Source organism: Lycium barbarum, unplaced genomic scaffold (genome assembly GCF_019175385.1).
Source record: "Lycium barbarum isolate Lr01 unplaced genomic scaffold, ASM1917538v2 unchr_scaffold_01, whole genome shotgun sequence".
In the NCBI taxonomy this organism is placed as follows: Eukaryota; Viridiplantae; Streptophyta; class Magnoliopsida; order Solanales; family Solanaceae; genus Lycium; species Lycium barbarum.
This window is the reverse complement of record NW_026843398.1, coordinates 870399-897405: the sequence shown is the minus strand read 5'-3', so window position 1 is coordinate 897405 and position 27007 is coordinate 870399. Positions and strand designations below refer to the sequence as shown.

The following is a 27007-nucleotide window of genomic DNA, read 5'->3' as shown; positions in this document are numbered from 1 at the left end:
TTATGAAATGACTTATGGGATTACTCTGTTTTGAAAGACTATTTTGAAGTATGATTTGCATTTGTTTGCTCACGACTCCGCTCGTGCCTTATTATGACTTCGTTCACCGGTTCCCGGGCCGGTTATGATTCGTGCGCCTTATAATAATTCGGCCGTATGCTGTGTTACTGTTCCCGAGGCTTCGCCATAGGGCCGGGTTCCGTTTGGAGTTATGCTGTGATATGGCTCGTGATGCGATACGCTCACCTATGTTTGTGTTTGTGTTCGGGGATGTACGGAGATTTGAAACTTTCTGGTGTTATGCTGTGTGTGGCGCCAGCGTCGGAGTGGCGACCACGTTCTTAAGCGTTTGCATGATTTCGTTTGCATTATGTATACGTATATGACTTTGATACGGATTTTGACATACTGATTTGTACTCCACTTTGTTATCTGATTTGCTTTCAGTTATGATCCATATTTCTGTACTCCGTGCTTTACATACTCAGTACATATTCCGTACTGACCCCCTTTCTTCGGGGGCTGCGTTTCATGCCCGCAGGTACAGACATTGGTGATCCTCCACTGTAGGCTTCATTTTCTGCCATTTTGGAGTACTCCTTCTGATCCGGAGTCCACTTTTGGTACAGACTCCTTTTGCTATGTATATGCTCTGTATATTTGACAATTTGGGTACGGCGGGGCCCTGTCTCGCCATATGTCTTTGTTTTGAGTTCGTAGAGGCCTGTAGTCATATATGTGGGGCGAGGGTCCTATATACGTTTGTTTGATTTGTTTTCTGGTCTTAAAGCGGTCTGTTTGTTTTGATGGCCCTAAATGGCCCTTATGCTTATGTTTGCACTTTTGACCGGCGATGTCTATTCCGCCGCCCAGTTTGGATTTGATATGCCATTTTGATTTGTGCGACCGCTTAAGACATATTTTGATATAAATTATGTTTGACACGATTTTGCAAAATTCTGAATTAAGTTTGGATTTGGAAATGAATAGGCGATTCGGTCTGGGTACCCAGGTAGGGTGCCAGTCGCGGCCCACGGGGCTGGGTCATGACAGTTTGACGTGGGCGAGACTAAGCTGATTGGGCCAGATGTGATCCAGGAAGCTATAGATAAGGTAAAGCTTATTCGAGAACGGTTATTGGCTGCTCAGAGTCGACAGAAAGCTTATGCAGATAGACGACGTCGACCGTTAGAGTTCCGGATTGGCGACTGGGTATTCCTGAAGGTGTCGCCCATGAAGGGTGTCATGAGATTCGGTAGAAAGGGTAAGTTGAGCCCCCGGTACATTGGGCCGTATCAGATCGTGCGAAAGATAGGCGAGGTCGCCTATGAGCTAGACTTACCATCCGACTTGGAGGTCGTACACCCGGTGTTTCATGTGTCTATGTTGCGGAAATGCATTGGTGATCCTTCCAGGATATTCCCAGTTGATGACATTCAGGTGACGGAGCAGTTATCTTATGACGAGCAGCCTGTATCTATTCTGGATCGGCAGGTGCGGAGACTACGCACTAAAGAAGTGCCCTCCGTCAAAGTCCTGTGGCGCAATAATAATCGTGAGGAGATGACTTGGGAGGCGGAGGACGAGATGAAGAAGAAATATCCCCACTTGTTTCCAACATCCACAGGTAATCTAATTTCTTTTTTCAGTTTGTTGTGTTGATTGATAAAATGAATTATGTATGTCATTATTAAAAAGGGACACTCCTGCCTTGATCATAAGACCTTATGAGATTAATCTAACATTCGGGGACGAATGTTCTTAACGGGGGGAGAATGTTATGTCCCGTGTTTTCGTATAATTGGAAACCGAGAAATAATTACGACTTGTGTGCTATAAGGACATAATTTGATTTTAGTGAATGTGACTATGTTGGTTGGGGAATCTTTAATGCTAAGACATCGGGAAAGGCCGAGAATAAATTTGGAATTTCGGAAATTAGTTTCGGGAATTACAAAATGGGGCATTTTATGAATTGGGCCAAGGAAAAATGCAACACAAAATTGAGGCCCAAGCAATGGAAGTGGCCGGCCATGTGCAAGGCCCAAGCCTCTTCCTTAGTGATCATGTGCTATGCACATGATCAACTATGTGGATATATATCAACAACACTTGATAATTATCAAGGAAATAGAACAAAAATTGAAGAACATCACCAAATAGAGCTCTCGGCCGTGAGCTAGAAAAGAAGAGAGAAAAAAATTTCCAAGCTTGTTGTTGATCCAAAAATCTGAATTTCTACATAATTGGGAAGTACTCAAGGCCCTCTTCAACGGGGTATAATTAGTTTGGCACAAGAACTACGTTTACGACAAGTCGGGGTTTCAAGAAAAGGTAAGAATTTTGCCCCTTTAATGTTATGAATTGATATGAATATGTTAAGGATTGGAAATAGACGAGGATCCCGTAATTTTGATGTAAATAGAAAGCCGTGGGTGTGTGTGTATAGTGGGTGTTGGCCGTGAGCCATAGGGAGGAGAAATGATGTGAATTGATCTTGTTTAAGTTGGTATAGTGTGTTGTTGTGACCCTTATGCCGTAAACGATTGATTGATGAATTAAAGTGGCGTTGGAAAATGATTTTGGACGTTATCGGAAAGTGTATACCTTCGGTATCACTATGTATATCATTGTATATTTTGGGTGCTAGAGACTTTAGATGTGAATTTATAATGATGTTAATGAATTCGGAATGAAACGACGTGAGTTAGAATGTTCGTTGTGGATTTTTGATGTTTTAAAGGATTATGGAAAGTAATGAATCTTGGGCAATTTCGTATATGGCTTTGAATGTGTTTGGAATGTGATTGAATAAGCTTGAATGAGTGAATGAATACAATTATGTAGATGTAGAATTGGAGTTTTGAAAGTTTGAATGGAAGTTGCCAACTTAGGTAATAAAGTAGATCTTTGAAGCTAGAATGGTTTAATTGTTGCTTGTGTTGTTTGTTGATGTGTGGGTTGTTGTTGTTGTTGTATTTTGAGCCGAGCTAAGTCTCGGGGATGTTAGATTTATAGGGGAAGTGCTGCCGAAATTTCGGTAGGCAAACATTGAAGTTAAAGGCATTTTTAAGCCTAAGAATCTCAATTGGTAACTTTGACCATTTGCAGATTTTTGACGAAACGGGACTGGACTTTCGGGAGAGCTTACGACATCTGTGAGGTATGTAAAGCTTCCCACTCCTTCATTTGGCATATCCTAGTATGTTAGACGAATAGGAGACCTTCCGGAGCATTTCTGCTCCTCGAAACCCGATCCACAGAAAAGTTACTATTCATTCAATTCAATTGAAGCCTAAGGGCTCTATTTTGGCTAGAATGCCACCATTCGTCCGAAACCTATCGAAATGTGGTCGGGTAACCTAGAAATGATTATGTATGACCCCTGGCATATAAATGTTCGTGAAAATATGTTCGCCACCTCACTTTGACTCGAGGTGGGCCCGCTACCCCCGAGACGCCCTATCTATCTTATTGGGCTGTCCTTTTGAATAACGTTTGGAATGGCACCTTCGATGTTGGAATCCCCGCCTACGGGATATGTTTCGACAATTTCGACATGTTAAGCTACGTTCTGAGCTACACATATTATTTTGGAAAAATTTTGATAAATGAAATTTTATATCGGCTAAGTATCCGATTATTTTGTACTATGAAATGACTTATGAGACTACTAAGTTTTGAAAGGCTATTTTGAAATATGGATTGAATTTGTTTGCTCACGACTCCGCTCGTGCCTTATGATGACTTCGTTCACCGGTTCCCGGGCCGGTTTTGATTCGTGCGCCTTATGATAATTCGTCCGTATGCTGTGTTACGGTTCCCGAGGCTTCGCCATAGGGCCGGGTTCCGTTTGGAGTTATGCTGTGATATGGCTCGTGATGCGATACGCTCACCTATGATTATGTTTGTGTTCGGGGATGTACGGAGATTTGAAACCTTCTGGTGTTATGCTGTGTGTGGCGCCAGCGTCGGAGTGGCGACCACGTTCCTAAGCGTTTGCATGATTTCATTTGCATTATGTATACGTATATGATTTCGATATAGATTTTGACCTACCCATTTGAACTCCACTTTGACATTTGATTTGCTATCGGTTTTGATCCATATTTCTGTACTCCGTGCTTTACATACTCAGTACATATTTCGTACTGACCCCCTTCCTTCGGGGGCTGCGTTTTATGCCCGCAGGTGCAGATATCGGTGATCCTCCGCAGTAGGCTTCACTTCTTGCTATTCCGGAGTACTCCTATTTGATCCGGAGTCCACTTTTGGTACAGACTCTTTTTGCTTTGTATATATTCGGTATATTTGACTATTTGGGTACGGCGGGGCCCTGTCTCGCCATATGTCTTTGTTTTGAGTTCGTAGAGGCCTGTAGTCATATATGTGGGGCGAGGGTCCTATGTATGTTTGTCTGATTTCGTTTTCTGGTCTTCAGGCGGTCTGTTTGTTATGCTGGCCCCAAATGGCCCTTATGCTTATATTTGCACTTTTGACCGGCGATGTCCATTCCGCCGCTCAGTTTGTATTTGATATGATATTTTGATTTGGCACGACCGCTTAAGACATATTTGATATCAATTATGTTCGATATGATTTCGAAAAATTATGAAATAAGTTTGGATTTGAAAATGAATGTGTGATTCGGTCTGGGTACCCAGGTAGGGTGCCAGTCGCGGCCCACGAGGCTGGGTCGTGACAAAAGTGGTATCAGAGCAGTTTGTCCTCGGAATGTCTACAGGTCGTGTCTCGTAGAGTCTTGTTTATCGATGTGTTGTGCACCACACCTATAAACCGGAAGCTACAGGGCATTTAGGATGTTACTTTTTTTGGAATCTTAGATCGTGCGATAGAGCTGTGCTATTAGGATGATTTTGATCTGACTCGCCTTCGTGTTTGCAGTGATGCCTCCAAAGAAGGCAACGGCGGCCCAGAAGGGCAAGGCGAGGATTGGAGAGACTAGCCAGGCACAACGAGCTACCCGGGCTCGTGTTTATGATTTGCCGGAGGATGTGCCTCATTCTGAGGGGTCTGCTACACCCCCACTAGTACAGCCTGGAGCAGGACCTTCAGCAGCTCCAGAGGTCCGTGTACCCGCACCTGAGACTCCAGCTCCTCAGCCAGAGGCGGAGGATCGGACCCTGAGGGGGTGACGCTGTGGCCTTTGTTGTGATGTATATATATAAGGCACAGTTGACAGAGTGTGACGCTGTGGCCTTTGTTATGATGTATATATATAAGGAACAATTGACAGGGGGTGACGCTGTGGCCTTTGTTGTGATGTATATATATAAGGCACAATTGAGAGGGGCGACGCTATGACCTTTGTTGTGATGTATATACATAAGGCACATTTGAAAGGGGGTGACGCTGTGGCCTTTGTTGTGATGTATATATATAAGGCACAGTTGACAGAGTGTAACGCTGTGGCCTTTGTTGTGATGTATATATATAAGGAACAATTGACAGGGGGTGACGCTGTGGCCTTTGTTGTGATGCATATATATAAAGCACAGTTAACAGGGGGTGATGCTGTGGCCTTTCTTGTGATGTATATATATAAGGCACAATTGACAGGGGTGACGCTATGACATTTGTTGTGATGTATATATATAAAAGGCACAGTTGATAAGGGGTAACGTTGTGGCCTTTGTTGTGATGTATATATATAAGGCATAGTTGACAGGGGGTGACGCTGTGGCCTTTGTTGTGATGTATATATATAAGGCACAGTTGACAGGGGGTGACGCTGTGGCCGTTGTTGTGATGTATATATATAAGGCACAGTTGATAAAGTGTGACGTTGTGGACTTTGTTGTGATGTATATATATAAGGCACAGTTGACAGAGTGTGACGCTGTGGACTTTGTTGTGATGTATATATATAAAAGGCACAGTTGATAAGGGGTAACGTTGTGGCCTTTGTTGTGATGTATATATATAAGGCATAGTTGACAGGGGGTGACGCTGTGGCCTTTGTTGTGATATATGTATATAAGGCATAGTTGACAGGGGGTAACGCTGTGGCCTTTGTTGTGATGCATATATATAAGACACAGCTAACAGGTGGTGATGCTGTGGCCTTTGTTGTGAGGTATATACATAAGGCACAATTGACAGGGGGTGACGCTATGAACTTTGTTGTGTTGTATATATATAAAAGGCACAGTTGATAAGGGGTAACATTGTAGCCTTTGTTGTGATGTATATGTATATATATATAAGGAACCGTTCACAGGGGGTGACGCTGTGGCCTTTGTTGTGAGGTATATATACAAGGAACAGTTGACAGCGGGTGACACTGTGGCCTTTGTTGTGATGCATATATATAAGGCACAGCTAACAGGCGGTGATGCTGTGGCCTTTGTTGTGATGTATATACATAAGGAACAATTGACAGGGGGTGACGCTATGAACATTATTGTGATGTATATATATAAAAGGCACAGTTGATAAGGGGTAACGTTGTGGCCTTTGTTGTGATGTCTATATATAAGGCAAAGTTGACAGGGGGTGACGCTGTGGCCTTTGTTGTGATGTATATATATAAGGCACAGTTGACAGGGGGTAATGCTGTGGCCTTTGTTGTGATGCATATATATAAGGCACAGTTAACAGGGGTGATGCTGTGGCCTTTAGTGTGATGTATATATATAAGGCACAATTGATAGGGGTGACGCTATGACCTTTGTTGTGATGTATATATATAAAAGGCACAGTTGATAAGGGGTAACGTTGTGGCCTTTGTTGTGATGTATATATATAAGGCATAGTTGACAGGGGGTGAAGCTGTGGCCTTTGTTGTGATGTATATATATAAGGCACAATTGAGAGGGGCGACGCTATGACCTTTGTTGTGATGTATATATATAAGGCACAATTGAGAGGGGCGACGCTATGACCTTTGTTGTGATGTATATATATAAAAGGCACAGTTGATAAGTGGTAACGTTGTGGCCTTTGTTGTGATGTATATATATAAGGCATAGTTGACAGGGGGTGACGCTGTGGCCTTTGTTGTGATGTATATATATAAGGCACAGTTGACAGGGGGTGACGCTGTGGCCTTCATTGTGATGTATATACATAAGGCACAGTTGAAAGGGGGTGACGCTGTGGCCTTTGTTGTGATGTATTTATATAAGGCACAGTTGACAGAGTGTGACGCTGTGGCCTTTGTTGTGATGTATATGTCACACCCCGACCTCGCTGGGGTGTGATGGGCACCCGACCCTTACTTAGGGCCGAGCTAACCCTCAGACTCTCGCTGGACATAAAATCACGTCAACTTTTTTTTCTTTAAAACAAATAATAAAGTACATAGCAAAACTTTTCTTTCAGAAATATTCTTTCTCGTGGCTTTCAAGCCGAACAAATTTGTGATCATACAAAATTCATTACGTACACAGACCGACAACCAATACCCACGACACTGTCTGCAAAGTCTCTAATAAGATCCCAAAAGCATAACATACAGAATCTGACTCGGCAGCACTCCGGGAACAAATGGAGCTTGCCATCTGCACTGGAACATCTTCCATCTGTCCTCAACTCAACTGGGAGTACCTGCGCGGCATGAAAGACAGCCCCCGAAGAACAGGGGGTCAGTACGGAAATGTACGGAGTATGTAAAGCGGAAATATAACAATATAAGCAAAACCGAGCCAGAAGTATAGAAATAGAACAGGTAGTATCGACTCCAAGTCCGAAACGGAAATACAGAGTGTATGGCCAGGACCACGATATATATCATAAGCACGGGGTGTAGCCGTCTGAATCGTGATATGAAACAGAGGTACAAAGCCTAACTGGCAGGATCATCGTGCGGATCGGGGCACAGAGTGCGACTGACATACCCGCAACCGAAGCTAGGGGTGTAGAACTATAGCCGACTGAAGCATAGTCCGGCTCAATCATGCAGAAGCAACACCACCAGAATCATTCTCCGAATCCGCTGTCCAGAAATGTAACAGGCAGAACCATGCATGCAGAATCATAAACTTACACAAGCACAGGTAGTATACATTTACCTCAGGTTTCGGCCCTTTAATGAGGGGCGCAATGGACAGTGCACTGGGGTGTGCACGAATAACCAGGTCGCCACAGGGTCGCCTCTAGTGCACAAGTCATACCAAAGAGGTTTCAGCAGGCAAATACGGCAGTTAGAATGTCAAAATGCTTTACTTTCTTTTGAAAAACATTTTTGTTTCACACATATAAAAGAATCAACGCACAATTTCCACGGCCATAAGTCCAGCGGTCGCTACCACGCATACCGCGGCCAAGTACCCAGCGGTCACTATCACACGTACCGCGGCCAAGGGTCCAGCGGTTATAATCACACATACCGCGGTCGAGGGTCCAGCGGTCACAATCACACATTTGACATACCGCGGTCAAGGGTCCAGCGGTCTGTGTCAGGCACAATCACAAGTGCGGCAGACGCGGTCAAGGGTCCAGCAGTCAATGCCACACGTCCGGCATGACGCGGTCAAGGGTCCAGCTGTCAATGTCGGACACGCCGCGGTCGAGGGTCCAGCGGCCAATATTACACATGCGCATATTCACATAACCGGCCCGGGACTTGGTGAAATAGAAAACAACCATACAGGATACCAAATCACTACTTCGCAAACATAAATTGTCACGACCCAGCCCCGTGGGCCGCGACTGGTGCCCTACTTGGGCACCCAAACGGACATACAAACTAAATCATCATTTTTAAACAGAGTTGAGAACGAATATTATCAAACGCATTCAAGTATATAGCAGAAGCCGACAAGGCTATATTTCAATATTTAGATAATTTCCAGAAAAATTTCGGCAGAGTTTCCTTTGTTTTACAGACTATCCAAATTAACCCTGCGCACAGATAATACCAACAATGACCACCCAGGGCCAACAAAGCAACATTTAAACATATGCGGACCGGCCGCCGCGGCGAATGAGATCGCCCAAACACAACATATACACGCATTCGTACAGAAAGACCCTAACCCACAAACATGTCTACAGACCTCTAAACAGACCGACGGAATCATATAACGGGACAGGGCCCCGCCGTACCCATGAACGAGAATATATATATATATATATAGTAGTGACAGACTGTACCAAAAGATGGGCTCTGAATAAAAGAGCGCTCCAAATGGCAGAAAAGATATCCTAGACGGACGGATCAGCAAACCTGTCGTCGGTACCTGCGCGGCACGAAAACGCAGCCCCCGAAGAAAGGGGGTCAGTACGAAATATGTACTGAATATGTAAAGCCTGAATTACAGAACCAAAATCATAACTGGTACAGAACGTACAGAAAAAGTGAGTAGAAAATCCAAAGTATCAAATACATATCTTCAAAACATGCGGAGTGTGTACAGAAACATATGTCATATCAAATCCGGCCCCTGCCAAGGGACTCGGCAAACAGAACGTGGCCACCCTCCCGACGCTGGTGCCACAACACAGAAGAATCAGAATAGGGGCATAACCCCGTAACATAGTATATCATATCAGATGGCCATGGCAAATCATATCAGAACATGTGTACATGACACAGCATACTCCACAAACCCATGTACACGTATACCTGCCCCCTCACATCGAGGCACGGCGAACAATGCAGAGGATTACGCTTGACAACATATCCTGGCCCGGGCTCAGTGTGGGAAACATTGGGGCATCCACGAATAGAGTAGTGAGAAACTAAATGCAGTTAAAATATCATAAATATTTTCAGAGACTCGATGAGGCATATCAATGGCAAACCAATTCAATGAAGTCAGACGGGATCATAATAAGTGAGTTTCGGATGTCATAATGAATTACAGAAGCATACCTTTCTGAAGTCGTTCCGAGGGCCAAAACAATTTATAAGACTTAATGAACTATTTAAAACAATTTTTGTTTAGTAGTTAATAGAGTAGTCATATGCATAAAATCATTATCATAAATTCAAACATAAGTAAAATGATCATATTTGAAATTCGAAATGATAATCATACCAAATTCTTTCAAAAGTCGTCCGAATTACATAAAGAAAAGTCGCGGGACCCACGAACGGGTATCGACCCGAATCGGGCCCGCTCATGGAAAACATACTCATTATACATCATGCAAACTCTTATGAAAATATTGGAGCAATCCGAGCCTTTATGCAAAAGATATGGCATTTCGTAGTTACGGAATTCTTTAAAACAACTTTTTGTACAAAGTTTGGAAATCAATGCTTTCGAAGACATAATTGTTCATACTTCATCACAACATACATAAGAATGCCAAGAAATATATATAAGGATCATAACGTGCTCGGATTTCGAATTTGGAATTTCCTCGAGGCTCGTGATATAGCCTATTGAAAACTAAGGCATGCCAAAAGAAAGAAGGGTTGCGCTTTACATACCTCGTACGCACTCCAAGATAGCCAATCTAAAGTAAATTCCAATCTACGCCTCGGGCTCCCCAAGGTCTACAAATATGCCAACGAATATCCAATATTAAACATAGGCACTTAAGCCATTCATTCCAAACTAACATTAAATTCTACAGAAAATTCGGCAGCACTTCCCCTGTAAATAGGCCATCCCGAGAATTTAACTCGCTCAAAATCAACAACAACAACCACAATAACCAACCTAGCAACTCCAATAACCAATCCGAAAGACAATATTACATTAATACTCTCTTTTTCATCATTCGACAACTTTCCAAATATTCAATTCAACGGCTTACCTTCAAGCCAACATCAACGCCTATACATCCAAATACTAACCCAAACCCATACTAACAACATTCAAGAACATTCTAAACAATTCACATAATATTTCCAACGATCCAACAATTTCTCCAAATTGGGCCGAAAACAGCCCCTAAACTATAACATAACGATGCCCGAAATTCTAACGAACACTTACAACACACCAAGCAGCCCATATACACTTCTTACGACTTATTTCATGCCATCTTTTCAGCAAATTTCAGGGAAATACAACAGCAGCCACACGACACCACATCATCTATCCATATGCAAGTAAATCACATTATTATCTCTATAATCCTTACAACAACCCACAACAATTTTAACTCCAACTCTAACCATTAAATTCCTTCATTCTCATCACATAATCTATGATTACAACAACCAAAATATTAATTCAAATCAGTCCATCAAATTTCAATTAAAAACAGCCCCTACGGCATTCAACAACATTTCAACAACATTCCAACATTCGTGCAATTCATGTTACCAAGTTACAACTATGCTTCAACATCAAGATACATAATTTCACACATACAATTTACATTTGCATATTCCCCACACGTCCAACTTCATCATCAAACACATAGAAAAATGATCAACTCTTACCTTAACAAGTTGGCTTTTTCCACTTAGTTAGAATTTGTGAAATGCACTAATACTTGTTCTTGTTGCTCCAAATGAATTCTCCACGTTATTATCACCTTCCTAAGGGCTGAAATACCTAGAAAATCTGATTTTTGGATCAACAAATTTGAGCTCCAATTTTGCTAGCCATGGCCGAATGCCATGGCTTATGCTCTCTCTCTCTCTAGCTTGTATATCAACGTTTCCTTCACGTATACACCATATTAAACCTTTAATCCAAATTGATAACATGAGTGGGAGGTTGAAATTACCTTTAGCAATCAGAATCTTCAAGAATCTTGTTCCTCTTTCCAGCTGCTTGCTTAACAACACAAAAAAAAACTTAAGCTACAACTTCTCTTTAACTAATATCATGTCAAGGGTCTAGGATTTAGCTTATATGATGGCTCAATTAGAAAGGGGGTTTGGGAGAGAAAATAAGGGTTTTGGATCTGTTTTAGGTCGTGTGAAATGATATAGGGCAAAGTGGTGACTTATCTATTGAGTTTAATGGGCCTCATGGGCCGAAATGTGAGTGTTTAGGTCGGGTCCAAACTTGCTGCCCTGCCAGCCCAACTTGCATCGTCCATATCTCCTTATCCCGATATCATTTTGACGAGCGGTTTGTTGCATTACAAACTAGACTCGATGAACTTCATTTTAGGATTTTGAAACACCTTAAAACTCCTCATATTCAAGGAGATATGCCTCCTACAATATAGACTAAAATCGGGTCCGAAATTTTACTGAAGTTGTTCCGATTCATTTCGTTTAACTTCTAATCCTCTTCCAACCTTATGTAACCTCTTATGCATACATATACACACTTATATACATCAATAAAAAAATCCATATACACATCTTGAAGGGTCCAGAGACTCACAATAACCTTAAACATAACTAGAGAACTCACAAAGCTTTGACGAAACTCCAATCGCAAAAGTATATTCATATCTTTTGTCCACCCTCTATATCATTACTAATAATCTCAAATACTTTAAAAGGTCACTCGCATTACTTCATATACATACTCATAGCGCGATTCCACACCCTTTAGGTAACCGTGTCGCCTTGGGATACTTAAGGAAACCATGTATATATAACGATATTCTTACTAACTCGATTAACTTTCCTTGAACCTTCTTAACTCATTCTTTCTTGTTTTAATACAAGTAGCACAGATTATTATGGAGTGTAACATTCTTCCCCCCTTAGGAACATTCGTCCTCGAATGTTACATTAGTGTTGTATAAGCATACTTAACCTTTCACCGTTCCTAGTCAATCTTATCCTTCACAACCTCACAGCCTGTTTTACCAATACATTCGCATCCGTCACAATTCATTTTCCTCTGTACTCTCATCTTAATCATACTACTACTTCTTTTACTATAAACTCGTCATAATTTTTTTTCCTTGCTTATCAATTCAGTCGGTACCTTACTATAACACTTTATCAAGATTATCCAGCCTTTTTCTAAATCATCTCTTAGTATCATAAACCCTTTCCAAATTATTCTTTTTACCATATCGATATCGACTTCCCAATTACTATTACCATCGATTCGGCAGTCAACTTATTTCTCGAGGTCAGCCATATTGGCAAATTAGTCAAATCATATCCTTACTATTGACACAACCTTTCAAAACATATTACAAACCTATGTCTCATTCTCTTTTTCTATTTCTGGGAAAATTTGGGCAGAGTTTTCTCTGTACTTCTTACTATCCCAAAACCTCCACGCAGGAAATACCAACAATGCCTCACAGGGACAACATTTATACGTATATACACATCATATCATATCATAGCCACACAGGGCTCCCAATATTAACAACAGTATAAAAGTGATGAACATACCTCGTATGCCCAACTCAAACTGCACCTGTTATTCTTTCTCTTTCAATTTTCAACTTTACATTTCAATCGCACTTCCATACCTTACTCGACTTATACCTTTCGTACCTTTGCTTACCTGCGTACTTTGAAACTTTCAATATCATCAATCACTTTCTTCTGTCGATGTCGTTCTTCAGTTGAAATCAAATGTTAGTATAAAGAATTTCATTTCCTATGACTGGGCTCTATCGCACGATCTTAGATATGAAAAAAAGGCAACACCCTAAATGTCCTGTAGCCTCATGTTTATAGATGTGGTGCACAACACACCGATAAACAAGACTCTACTAGACACGGTCTGTAGACATTCCGAGGACGAACTGCTCTGATACCACTTCTGTCACGACCCAGCCCCGTGGGCCGCGACTGGTGCCCTACTTGGGCACCCAAACGGACATACAAACTAAATCATCATTTTTAAACAGAGTTGAGAACGAATATTATCAAACGCATTCAAGTATATAGCAGAAGCCGACAAGGCTATATTTCAATATTTAGATAATTTCCAGAAAAATTTCGGCAGAGTTTCCTTTGTTTTACAGACTATCCAAATTAACCCTGCGCACAGATAATACCAACAATGACCACCCAGGGCCAACAAAGCAACATTTAAACATATGCGGACCGGCCGCCGCGGCGAATGAGATCGCCCAAACACAACATATACACGCATCCGTACAGAAAGACCCTAACCCACAAACATGTCTACAGACCTCTAAACAGACCGACGGAATCATATAACGGGACAGGGCCCCGCCGTACCCATGAACGAGAATATATATATATATATACAGTAGTGACAGACTGTACCAAAAGATGGGCTCTGAATAAAAGAGCGCTCCAAATGGCAGAAAAGATATCCTAGACGGACGGATCAGCAAACCTGTCGTCGGTACCTGCGCGGCATGAAAACGCAGCCCCCGAAGAAAGGGGGTCAGTACGAAATATGTACTGAATATGTAAAGCCTGAATTACAGAACCAAAATCATAACTGGTACAGAACGTACAGAAAAAGTGAGTAGAAAATCCAAAGTATCAAATACATATCTTCAAAACATGCGGAGTGTGTACAGAAACATATGTCATATCAAATCCGGCCCCTGCCAAGGGACTCGGCAAACAGAACGTGGCCACCCTCCCGACGCTGGTGCCACAACACAGAAGAATCAGAATAGGGGCATAACCCCGTAACATAGTATATCATATCAGATGGCCATGGCAAATCATATCAGAACATGTGTACATGACACAGCATACTCCACAAACCCATGTACACGTATACCTGCCCCCTCACATCGAGGCACGGCGAACAATGCAGAGGATTACGCTTGACAACATATCCTGGCCCGGGCTCAGTGTGGGAAACATTGGGGCATCCACGAATAGAGTAGTGAGAAACTAAATGCAGTTAAAATATCATAAATATTTTCAGAGACTCGATGAGGCATATCAATGGCAAACCAATTCAATGAAGTCAGACGGGATCATAATAAGTGAGTTTCGGATGTCATAATGAATTACAGAAGCATACCTTTCTGAAGTCGTTCCGAGGGCCAAAACAATTTATAAGACTTAATGAACTATTTAAAACAATTTTTGTTTAGTAGTTAATAGAGTAGTCATATGCATAAAATCATTATCATAAATTCAAACATAAGTAAAATGATCATATTTGAAATTCGAAATGATAATCATACCAAATTCTTTCAAAAGTCGTCCGAATTACATAAAGAAAAGTCGCGGGACCCACGAACGGGTATCGACCCGAATCGGGCCCGCTCATGGAAAACATACTCATTATACATCATGCAAACTCTTATGAAAATATTGGAGCAATCCGAGCCTTTATGCAAAAGATATGGCATTTCGTAGTTACGGAATTCTTTAAAACAACTTTTTGTACAAAGTTTGGAAATCAATGCTTTCGAAGACATAATTGTTCATACTTCATCACAACATACATAAGAATGCCAAGAAATATATATAAGGATCATAACGTGCTCGGATTTCGAATTTGGAATTTCCTCGAGGCTCGTGATATAGCCTATTGAAAACTAAGGCATGCCAAAAGAAAGAAGGGTTGCGCTTTACATACCTCGTACGCACTCCAAGATAGCCAATCTAAAGTAAATTCCAATCTACGCCTCGGGCTCCCCAAGGTCTACAAATATGCCAACGAATATCCAATATTAAACATAGGCACTTAAGCCATTCATTCCAAACTAACATTAAATTCTACAGAAAATTCGGCAGCACTTCCCCTGTAAATAGGCCATCCCGAGAATTTAACTCGCTCAAAATCAACAACAACAACCACAATAACCAACCTAGCAACTCCAATAACCAATCCGAAAGACAATATTACATTAATACTCTCTTTTTCATCATTCGACAACTTTCCAAATATTCAATTCAACGGCTTACCTTCAAGCCAACATCAACGCCTATACATCCAAATACTAACCCAAACCCATACTAACAACATTCAAGAACATTCTAAACAATTCACATAATATTTCCAACGATCCAACAATTTCTCCAAATTGGGCCGAAAACAGCCCCTAAACTATAACATAACGATGCCCGAAATTCTAACGAACACTTACAACACACCAAGCAGCCCATATACACTTCTTACGACTTATTTCATGCCATCTTTTCAGCAAATTTCAGGGAAATACAACAGCAGCCACACGACACCACATCATCTATCCATATGCAAGTAAATCACATTATTATCTCTATAATCCTTACAACAACCCACAACAATTTTAACTCCAACTCTAACCATTAAATTCCTTCATTCTCATCACATAATCTATGATTACAACAACCAAAATATTAATTCAAATCAGTCCATCAAATTTCAATTAAAAACAGCCCCTACGGCATTCAACAACATTTCAACAACATTCCAACATTCGTGCAATTCATGTTACCAAGTTACAACTATGCTTCAACATCAAGATACATAATTTCACACATACAATTTACATTTGCATATTCCCCACACGTCCAACTTCATCATCAAACACATAGAAAAATGATCAACTCTTACCTTAACAAGTTGGCTTTTTCCACTTAGTTAGAATTTGTGAAATGCACTAATACTTGTTCTTGTTGCTCCAAATGAATTCTCCACGTTATTATCACCTTCCTAAGGGCTGAAATACCTAGAAAATCTGATTTTTGGATCAACAAATTTGAGCTCCAATTTTGCTAGCCATGGCCGAATGCCATGGCTTATGCTCTCTCTCTCTCTAGCTTGTATATCAACGTTTCCTTCACGTATACACCATATTAAACCTTTAATCCAAATTGATAACATGAGTGGGAGGTTGAAATTACCTTTAGCAATCAGAATCTTCAAGAATCTTGTTCCTCTTTCCAGCTGCTTGCTTAACAACACAAAAAAAAACTTAAGCTACAACTTCTCTTTAACTAATATCATGTCAAGGGTCTAGGATTTAGCTTATATGATGGCTCAATTAGAAAGGGGGTTTGGGAGAGAAAATAAGGGTTTTGGATCTGTTTTAGGTCGTGTGAAATGATATAGGGCAAAGTGGTGACTTATCTATTGAGTTTAATGGGCCTCATGGGCCGAAATGTGAGTGTTTAGGTCGGGTCCAAACTTGCTGCCCTGCCAGCCCAACTTGCATCGTCCATATCTCCTTATCCCGATATCATTTTGACGAGCGGTTTGTTGCATTACAAACTAGACTCGATGAACTTCATTTTAGGATTTTGAAACACCTTAAAACTCCTCATATTCAAGGAGATATGCCTCCTACAATATAGACTAAAATCGGGTCCGAAATTTTACTGAAGTTGTTCCGATTCATTTCGTTTAACTTCTAATCCTCTTCCAACCTTATGTAACCTCTTATGCATACATATACACACTTATATACATCAATAAAAAAATCCATATACACATCTTGAAGGGTCCAGAGACTCACAATAACCTTAAACATAACTAGAGAACTCACAAAGCTTTGACGAAACTCCAATCGCAAAAGTATATTCATATCTTTTGTCCACCCTCTATATCATTACTAATAATCTCAAATACTTTAAAAGGTCACTCGCATTACTTCATATACATACTCATAGCGCGATTCCACACCCTTTAGGTAACCGTGTCGCCTTGGGATACTTAAGGAAACCATGTATATATAACGATATTCTTACTAACTCGATTAACTTTCCTTGAACCTTCTTAACTCATTCTTTCTTGTTTTGATACAAGTAGCACAGATTATTATGGAGTGTAACATAAATCACACGTGCCAGGATCATTCATCACACAAGATTCAGGTATGCCAAAATCGTATATCAGAAAATACAGAAGATAAGTAGTTTATCCAAATTATCAGGGTAAGGTTTTCAAAACGTTTTAGATGTCAAAAAATTTTATAACGCTCGTGAAGGTGGTCATAGCACCTATCGTATAGTAAACAACATAATAACCAGGAGCTACCTGCGAGCTCCGGACACGAGTACATTGGCTAAAGCCATAAAGAATTTATATCAGGGTTTCTGTCCCCGTAATTGTTTCCATGAACATTAAATCAATTCAGGTTCGTTAAAATAACTCCCGTTTAGTAGTCGGAACAATAGCCATAAGTTTCCTCGACTTATCGTATGGGAATAAGACAGACAGAACAATAAGAGAGGCATCGGGGAATAGCGGGCCCACCTCGGGCCAAGTCGAGTGTTATAGCCCGTATTTTGGACATTTGAATATTTTAAAGTTGTCGCGGAAAGTTAAGGACGAAACCAATTTCAAATATTTCATTAATGCACAAGTCGTTAAGAATACTATTTATGACCATTATTAGTATGAAAATAATGTGAGAGCCTAAGGGCAAGAAGAGAAATTTGCAAAAAAGACCAATGGAAACAATGTGGAAGGCTAGGGGTAAAAATGGTCATATTGAGAAAAGTCGAGGGACGGAACGGGAATTTCACAAAAAAATTTATGAAGGTTCAAAAGGGGCACATTGGCTATGTGATGGAAAACCTAGGGGCCAAAGTGTACAAGACAAGAATTTGGATCATCTTTTAATTATGGAAAAATTTCATGAAAATAGAAGATCATTCTAGAGAGGGGCATGTGCCCCTCACATGCCTTAATTATGTGTCTATATATATATGAGCCCTTATTAATTCAAGACAAGATAAAGATGATCAAAAATAAAAGAAAGAGAGAAAGGTGAGTTCGGCTAGGGGCTGGCCGAAACTAGCCCCTCAAATTTGATCATGGAGGGTTGTTTTCTTCTAGTTTCTTGCTATGGGGAAGATTCTTGTCAACAAGGTGGAGTTGTTGGAGCAAGTAGAATACTTATATGGATGGTTCATGAGTCATAACCAAGTGGAGAAGATGAAGAATGAAGGTAAAGAACTAACCCTCTTTTATGTGTTATGAATATTGTTGAAGTATTGTAGTATGTAGAAATGAGTGAAAATTGTGAAACATGTGTGTATTGGTGTGTGTAGCCGTGTGTATGGGCTGTTTTGGAATAGAAAGAATAAGCAAATTTTACTTCGTATTAAAATTGTTGTTATGAAGGATTCATGCGTATTGTAGTATATGGAATTGGAAGAAATTCATGAAATATGGAATTGTTGGGGGTTGGCCGTATGGTCCCTTTTTGTGTAGTTGGGAATGAATAAATTGTTGTTAGTATTTTGGTTGTCGTCGTTGTGAGTTCTTTGATGGAAAATGAAGTTTTGATAATCCAAGTTAAGATTTTAATTATGCGGGCTGATTTGGAAGCTAATGTGATTGTAATATAGTCGTGATGCGGTTTCTTGAATTTATGAAATGAAGTTGTAAATGAATGTATTGTAACATAATGTGTGAATTTGGGAGGAAGGAATGTCTTTAGTGTTGTTCTCGGGTTTGGGGATGAATTCGGGTAGGTCGGGGGTGTTGGTTGAGTTGTTTGTAATATCGTGTGAATTGTTTAAAGGGTCTGGAATATTGTTTTGATTGGGTTCGGATTAGAAATGGAATGTATGAACGATGATGTTGGTTTGAGTGTAAGTAGTCGAATTAAGTATAAGATTATGATGTTGAATTGTGTAGGAGTCACTAATGTGAAAATGTGTTTTGAACCTCTTATTGGTGTGTTAGTATCTTTGTTGGTTTGGCCGGGTTAAATTCCCGGATGGTTGTTGTTGATTTGGGGCCGAGCCTTATTCTCGGGATTGGTACATTTACAGAGGAGATGCTGCCGAAATTCCGGCAGAACATAAGTAAACGTGTTTGAAAGGTTAAGGCAAGTATGTGACAACGAGTCTAACGAATGAATGAATCCTTTTGGACGTAGATGGACAAGATGGATGAACCCTCTTGCGTGTAAGAAAACAAGTTGGATGCGTAAGCACAACCAGTTGGTCGTCGCCCAGGTATGTGAGGCTTACCTTTCTTTCCTTGGCATGCCCTAGAGCCATGTAGGATATGATATGATATGTATCTTGAGGTTATTCCATTCTGTAATTCGAAGTCTGTTTGTGATCTATATGTTTTCCCTAACTTAAGTGTCAAATGAGTCTGATAGGTGAATCGTGATTTAAGTATTTTTGATATAAACATTCTGGACTAATCGCGCCGACACAAATGTTCTGACGTAAGTATTTGGCATAAGTGTTCCGATATGAGAAATTCAGATACAAGTATGGACTCTGACCTGAATATTCCGACATAAGTAGGTTGAATTAAGTATCCTGGCATAACCCTTTTGATATATTTATTCTGACTTAAGTATTCCGACGTACGTATGATTCCAAAGGTTTTATTTGGTTTGATCCATAATCATGTCTAAAAGGGTAGTTAACCTGATTACGGCTTTGGTTTTCCAAGAAAAGCTTCTGAAATGATTGGAGAGCGTTTTGTACTTCGAACGCTCGTAACTTTTGTATACTAACTCCGATTGACCCGAAACTTGTTCTGGACCTTCACATGTCGATAGGCATTCTGTCATAATCCTTTTGATACATGTATTCGGACCTAAGTAGTCGGTTAGAGGAAATCCGATGCAAGCAACTTGGAACATGTATTCTGATTGAGTAAAAGCGATAAGTACCTTGATAGAAATATTCTGTTAAGAGTAATTTTACATAAAGTATTCTGTAATAAGGAATCTGTTATGCATATTCTGAGAATATGTTTGAATAATCTATAAGTAATCGGTAATAAGTAATCTGTATGGACATTCTGAGAATACGTTTGATTAACTTATTGAGCTTGAGTTATGCGCATTTGATTCTTCACGACTCTGCTCGTGCATATGTTATGATTTCCTTCACCGAGTCCCGGGCCGGTATGTATCGTGCGGATGGTTCGCCGGGTCCTCTGTTGGTGGCCGGGTTCCATATATGAATTCCGAAGTATGATGTGTCCGGTTCCGGGGTAATGTGTTATATGTCCGTCCCCGGTTACCGAGGTTATGTTACGAAGTATGATGTGTCCGGGCTCGGGGTGCTGTGTTATCTGTCCACCCCCGGGTACCGTGGTTATGTTGTGATGTGTGACGGAGATCGGAGAAAAACTTCTGGAAGTTAGATGTGTTGTGGCGCCAAAGGCAGGAGTGGCAGCCACGTGCCTATGTTATCGTGCGCATTCATTGGTACTGTCCATCAGTTCCTCGGCGTGTTATCTGTCCCCGAGGCCACCATGCATATGATATGATGTGACCGTTCCTCGGAGTGTTATTTGTCCCCGAGGTTATCGTCTATATGATATGGTACTTGTCCCGGCGTGTTATTTGTCCCCGGGGTTGCCGCGTATGTGATACGATATCCGATTCTGATATGCATGACTTATGTGGGAAAGTAAGTATTCTGACCTTCCATACATTCTGTATTTCGTCTGCTATGTGATGTCATTCAAGCAATTTGTACGTTCTGTAATCTGTCTGGTATACGAGATGAGTAGGTATGATTCGTGTCTGGAAAAGAAAAATGATAAGCGTTTGATATTTCTGAATAAGTTTTTGTATGTTGTTCTGTCTATATCAGTCATGGTTTCGTTTTCTGTACTTATGCCTTACATACTCAGTACATATCCGTACTGACCCCCTGTTCTTCGGGGGCTGCGTTTCATGCCGCGCAGGTACTCCCAGACGAGATGAAGTCATTATAAAAGCTATTTCAGTGCTGGCGAACTCCAATTGCTCCTGGAGGACTGCCGAGTCAGAGTTTGACATAGCATATACGTTATGGATTCTGTATGATGTTAGAGACTTTGCAGACAGAGTCGTGGGTGTGGTATGTCAGTTTAGTAAGTGGCTCCAGCAGCCAATGTGTCGTTCTGTGTTATGCTATGACGTCTGTGGGAATTACAGACCCCTTTTGATTTGAAAGCTAAGAAAACAAAATATATGTGTATTTTCTGTAAGATTTGCTATGTATTGTGTTTTATGAAGTTTAAGAGTCCGGAAAGATTTTGTACGAATGAAAGTCTGTGGGTTCGCTCGGCTCCGGATATGGGGTCGGGTGCCCATCACACCCTAGGGGAATCAGGGTGTGACATCGAGGCGGCGGACAAGAATCACGCCCATTAGACTCTACGGAGTCATCCAGGAAGGTTTCATAGTGATCGGGTTACATTTGTACAAGTTATGGAGGTTTAACCACTTTTCTAGCAAAATGCGCCTTTTGAGATTCAATTGAATTGAATGAATAGTACCAAAAATCAATCTCGAGTTTCTATGAGCAGAATCGCCCCCGAGGCTCCGATCTTGACCTAGTACATCTAGGACATGCCAAAGAACAAAGGGGAAGACTTTACATACCTCGATTGCGCCTTACGCTCGCTTGGCTTCAATTCCAATTTCGTCCAGAATCTACAAATGGTCATGTTTACCAATTGTCAATTTCAAGCTTTTCGAGAATCTAAGCTTAATCACATAATTGCCTACCGAAATTTCGGCAGCATTTCCCCTATATATATGACATCCTCGAGACTTAGCTCGGCTTAATATATCAACACAGCAACCCAACAACAACATCACTAACAACAACAAGCATTACAAAACACATAGTATGGCATAACTAGCCTTGTTTTCCACATGGTCCAACAACTTCCACTTCAACTTCACAAACCCAAACTAGTATCAACATTTCCATATTCATCATTAATCAAGACCATTACAATGTGATTTGGAAGTATTTCATATCATTTCTATACAATATTCACATGATATACAAAATATACAAATTTTCCACCAAACCATAATCCATCCAAAACTTCAAATCTTCAACATACATATTCATAACATATTTCCACCTTCCAATTTCATCAACCATAATCATAATTCGCATCTTAACAACTTCATTTCCATAATATCATAAAATCATGTTAAAATGACATAATCTTCTACAATCAATTTCAATGCCAACGGACGAATTTATATCGCTATTTTCCCGTTCTATTCCGTTGAAACTTTAAATAAACTTGTTGGCAATGAAAAAGAGCCTTAATCATACCTTAAGTGCACAGCTACCACGTCCACCCTCTTAGTTTTAGTTGCTTTTTAGCTCAAATCGAAGGCAACGCGACGTAGAACACTTTTCTCTTCATGGGCTTCGGGATTCGGGGCTCAGATTTTGATCAAACTTTATTTATCTCTCTAAGTCTTTCCTCCCTCTCTCTCTATAGAATTTTCTGGATCTTTTCTGATCTGAAAATGTGGAGGAGGAGGCTGAAACCTCCCTTAAATAACAAGAAAATGGGCCTGACCCGGATTGGAATCGGGTTGGGCCCATTTCACTGCCCAGCTTGACCTTTCCGCCTTAAAATGTTCATATCTCCTTATCCCGATGTCACCTATAGGCCCACGACCTACCGTTGGAAAGCTATTTCAATTGTCTACAACTTATATTTCTGGGCGTTTTCCAAAATTCCAGACTTATAATGCCGTGTTTGCCCCTCCAAGTCAGGTCATCCGAAAACGTTTTCTTAAAAAAAATCGTTTGGAGGGCTTCCACTTTGATTTGGCCCCAAGGCGGCCCTTCACAAGTTGTGTTTTACTTTACATATGCGATTCATATAACTTGTCACGTGTCGCAAAAAAAAATATTGACGTGTGGGCCCCACCTCAGTTAATAATCTGACGTTCAAAAATACGGAATATAACAGTATATATATAAGGCATAGTTGACACGGGGTGACGCTGTGGCGTTTGTTGTGATGTATATATATAAGGAACAATTGACAGAGGGTGACGCTGTGGCCTTTGTTGTGATGCATATATATAAGGCACAGTTAACAGGGGGTGATGCTCTGGCCTTTGTTGAGATGTATATATATAAGGCACAATTGACAGGGGTGACGCTATGACATTTGTTGTGATATATATATATAAAAGGCACAGTTGATAAGGGGTAACGTTGTGGCCTTTGTTGTGATGTATATATATAAGGCATAGTTGACAGGGGGTGACACTTTGGCCTTTGTTGTGATGTATATATATAAGGAACAGTTGACAGGGGGTGACGCTGTGGCCTTTGTTATGATGTATATATATTAGGCACAGTTGACAGAGTGTGACGCTGTGGACTTTGTTATGATGTATATATATATATATATATATAGTTGACAGGGGGTGACGCTGTGGCCTTTGTTGTGATGTATATATATAAGGCACAGTTGACAGGGGCTGTCGCTGTGGCCTTTGCTGTGATATATATATATATATATATGGCACAGTTGACAGCAGCGCATCTTGTGCCACAGAATCGGTTGTGCTCTGCCTCTTCCCCTCTATCAGAAGATTGCCTTGTGTGGAAGGTTGACTCTGAACTTCAGTCAATAGGAGGAGGGTGACGCTGTGGCCTTTGTGGTGATGTGTATATATATATATATATAAGGCACAATTGGCAGGGGGTGACGCTATGGCCTTTGTTGTGATGTGTATATATATATATATATATGAGACACAGTTGCCTGGGGGTGACGCTGTGGCCTTCGTTGTGATGTATATATATAAGGCACAGTTGAATGGGGGTGACGTTGTGGCCTTTGTTGTGATGTATATATATAAGGCACAGTTGACAGAGTGTGACGTTGTGATGTATATATATATATAGATATATATGTCACAGTTGACAGAGGGTGACACTGTGGCCTTTGTTGTGATGTATATATTTATATATATAAGGCACAGATGACAGAGGGTGACGATGTGGCCTTTGTTGTGATGTATATATATGAGGCATAGTTGATAGGGGGTGACGCAGTGGCCTTTGTTGTGATGTATATATATATGTCACAGTTGATAGGGGGTGACGCTGTGGCCTTTGTTGTGATGTATATATATATATGGCATAGTTAACAAGGGGTGACGCCGTGGCCTTTGTTGTGATGTGTGTGTATATATATAAGGAACCATTGACAGGGGGTGACGCTGTGGCCTTTGTTTTGAGGTATATATATAAGGAACAGTTGACAGGGGGTGACGCTGTGGCCTTTGTTGTGATGTGTGTATATATATATAAGGCACAGTTGACAGGGGGTGACGCTGTGGCCTTTGTTTTTAGGTATATATATAAGGAACAGTTGACAGGGGGTGACGCTGTGGCCTTTGTTGTGTTGTATATATATATATAAGGTACCGTTCATAGGGGGTGACGCTGTGGCCTTTGTTGTGAGGTATATATATAAGGCACAGTTGACAGGGGGTGACGTTGTGGCCTTTGTTGTGATGTATATATATATATATATATATATATATATATATATATATATATATATATATATGTACAAGGAACAGTGGACCGGGGGTGACGTTGTTGCCTTTGTTGTGATGCATATATATAAGGCACAGTTAACAGGGGGTGACGCTGTGGCCTTTGTTGTGATGTATATACATAAGGCACAATTGACTGGGGGTGAAGCTATGACCTTTGTTGTGATGTATATATATGAAAGGCACAGTTGATAAGGGGTAACGTTATGACCTTTGTTGTGATGTATATATATAAGGCATAGTTGACAGGGGGTGACGCTGTGGCCTTGGTTGTGATGTATATATATAAGGCACAGTTGACAGGGGGTAATGCTGTGGCCTTTGTTGTGATGCATATATATAAGGCACAGTTAACAGGGGGTGATGCTGTGGCCTTTAATGTGATGTATATATATAAGGCACAATTGACAGGGGTGACGCTATGACCTTTGTTGTGATGTATATATATAAAAGGCACAGTTGATAAGAGGTAACGTTGTGGCCTTTGTTGTGATTTATATATATAAGGCATAGTTGACAGGGGGTGACGCTGTGGTCGTTGTTGTGATGTATATAAATAAGGCACAGTTCACAGGGTGACGCTGTGGCCTTTGTTGTGAGGTATATATATAAGGCACAGTTGACAGGGGGTGACGCTGTGGCCTTTGTTGTGATGTATATATACATGTCACAGTTGACAGGGGGTGACGCTGTGGCCTTTGTTGTGATGTATATATATATATATGGCATAGTTAACAGGGGGTGACGCTGTGGCCTTTGTTGTCATATATATATATATAAGGCACAGTTGCTAGGGGGTGACGCTGTGGCCTTCGTTGTGATGTATATATATAAGGCACAGTTGAAAGGGGGTGACGCTGTGGCCTTTATTGTGATGTATATATATAAGGCACAGTTGATAGGGGGTGACGTTGTGGCCTTTGTTGTGATGTATATATATAAGGCACAGTTGACAGGGGGTGACGCTGTGGCCTTTGTTGTGATGTATATATATAAGGCACAGTTGACAGGGGGTGACGCTGTGGCCTTTGTTGTGATGTATATATATATATATGGCATAGTTAACAGGGGGTGACGCTGTGGCCTTTGTTGTGATGTATATATATAAGGCACAGTTGCCAAAGGGTGACGCTGTGGCCTTCGTTGTGATGTATATATATAAGGCACTGTTGAATGGGGGTGACGTTGTGGCCTTTGTATTGATATATATATATAAGGCACAGTTGACAGAGTGTGACGTTGTGATGTATATATATATATAGATATATATGTCACAGTTGACAGGCGTGACCCTGTGGCCTTTGTTGTGATGTATATATTTATATATATAAGGCACAGATGACAAAGGGTGACGATGTGGCCTTTGTTGTGATGTATATATATAAGGCACAGTTGATAGGGGGTGACGCAGTGGCCTTTGTTGTGATGTATATATATAAGGCACAGTTGACAGAGTGTGACGTTGTGATGTATATATATATATATAGATATATATGTCACAGTTGACAGAGGGTGACACTGTGGCCTTTGTTGTGATGTATATATTTATATATATAAGGCACAGATGACAGAGGGTGACGATGTGGCCTTTGTTGTGATGTATATATATGAGGCATAGTTGATAGGGGGTGACGCAGTGGCCTTTGTTGTGATGTATATATATATGTCACAGTTGATAGGGGGTGACGCTGTGGCCTTTGTTGTGATGTATATATATATATGGCATAGTTAACAAGGGGTGACGCTGTGGCCTTTGTTGTGATGTGTGTGTATATATATAAGGAACCATTGACAGGGGGTGACGCTGTGGCCTTTGTTTTGAGGTATATATATAAGGAACAGTTGACAGGGGGTGATGCTGTGGCCTTTGTTGTGATGTGTGTATATATATATAAGGCACAGTTGACAGAGGGTGACGCTGTGGCCTTTGTTTTTAGGTATATATATAAGGAACAGTTGACAGGGGGTG

General features: G+C 40.8%; 1 long non-coding RNA gene across 6 annotated transcripts; it reads right to left on the bottom strand.

Moving 5' to 3' along the window:
* Positions 1 to 9100: 9100 nt before the first annotated feature.
* On the bottom strand, positions 9101 to 17513 carry LOC132625475 (uncharacterized). 6 transcript variants are annotated; one of them, XR_009576828.1, is made up of 4 exons: positions 16341 to 17513; positions 15378 to 15443; positions 11366 to 14426; positions 9221 to 10468 (listed from the first exon to the last, which is right to left on the bottom strand). It is a non-coding gene; the product is annotated as an uncharacterized LOC132625475 (long non-coding RNA). The 6 variants fall into 6 exon arrangements; XR_009576824.1 differs by having other exon boundaries at positions 11366 to 15443; positions 16341 to 16564; positions 16631 to 17513; XR_009576826.1 differs by lacking the exon at positions 16341 to 17513 and adding an exon at positions 9101 to 9203 and having other exon boundaries at positions 10403 to 10468; positions 11366 to 16334.
* Positions 17514 to 27007: the final 9494 nt, after the last annotated feature.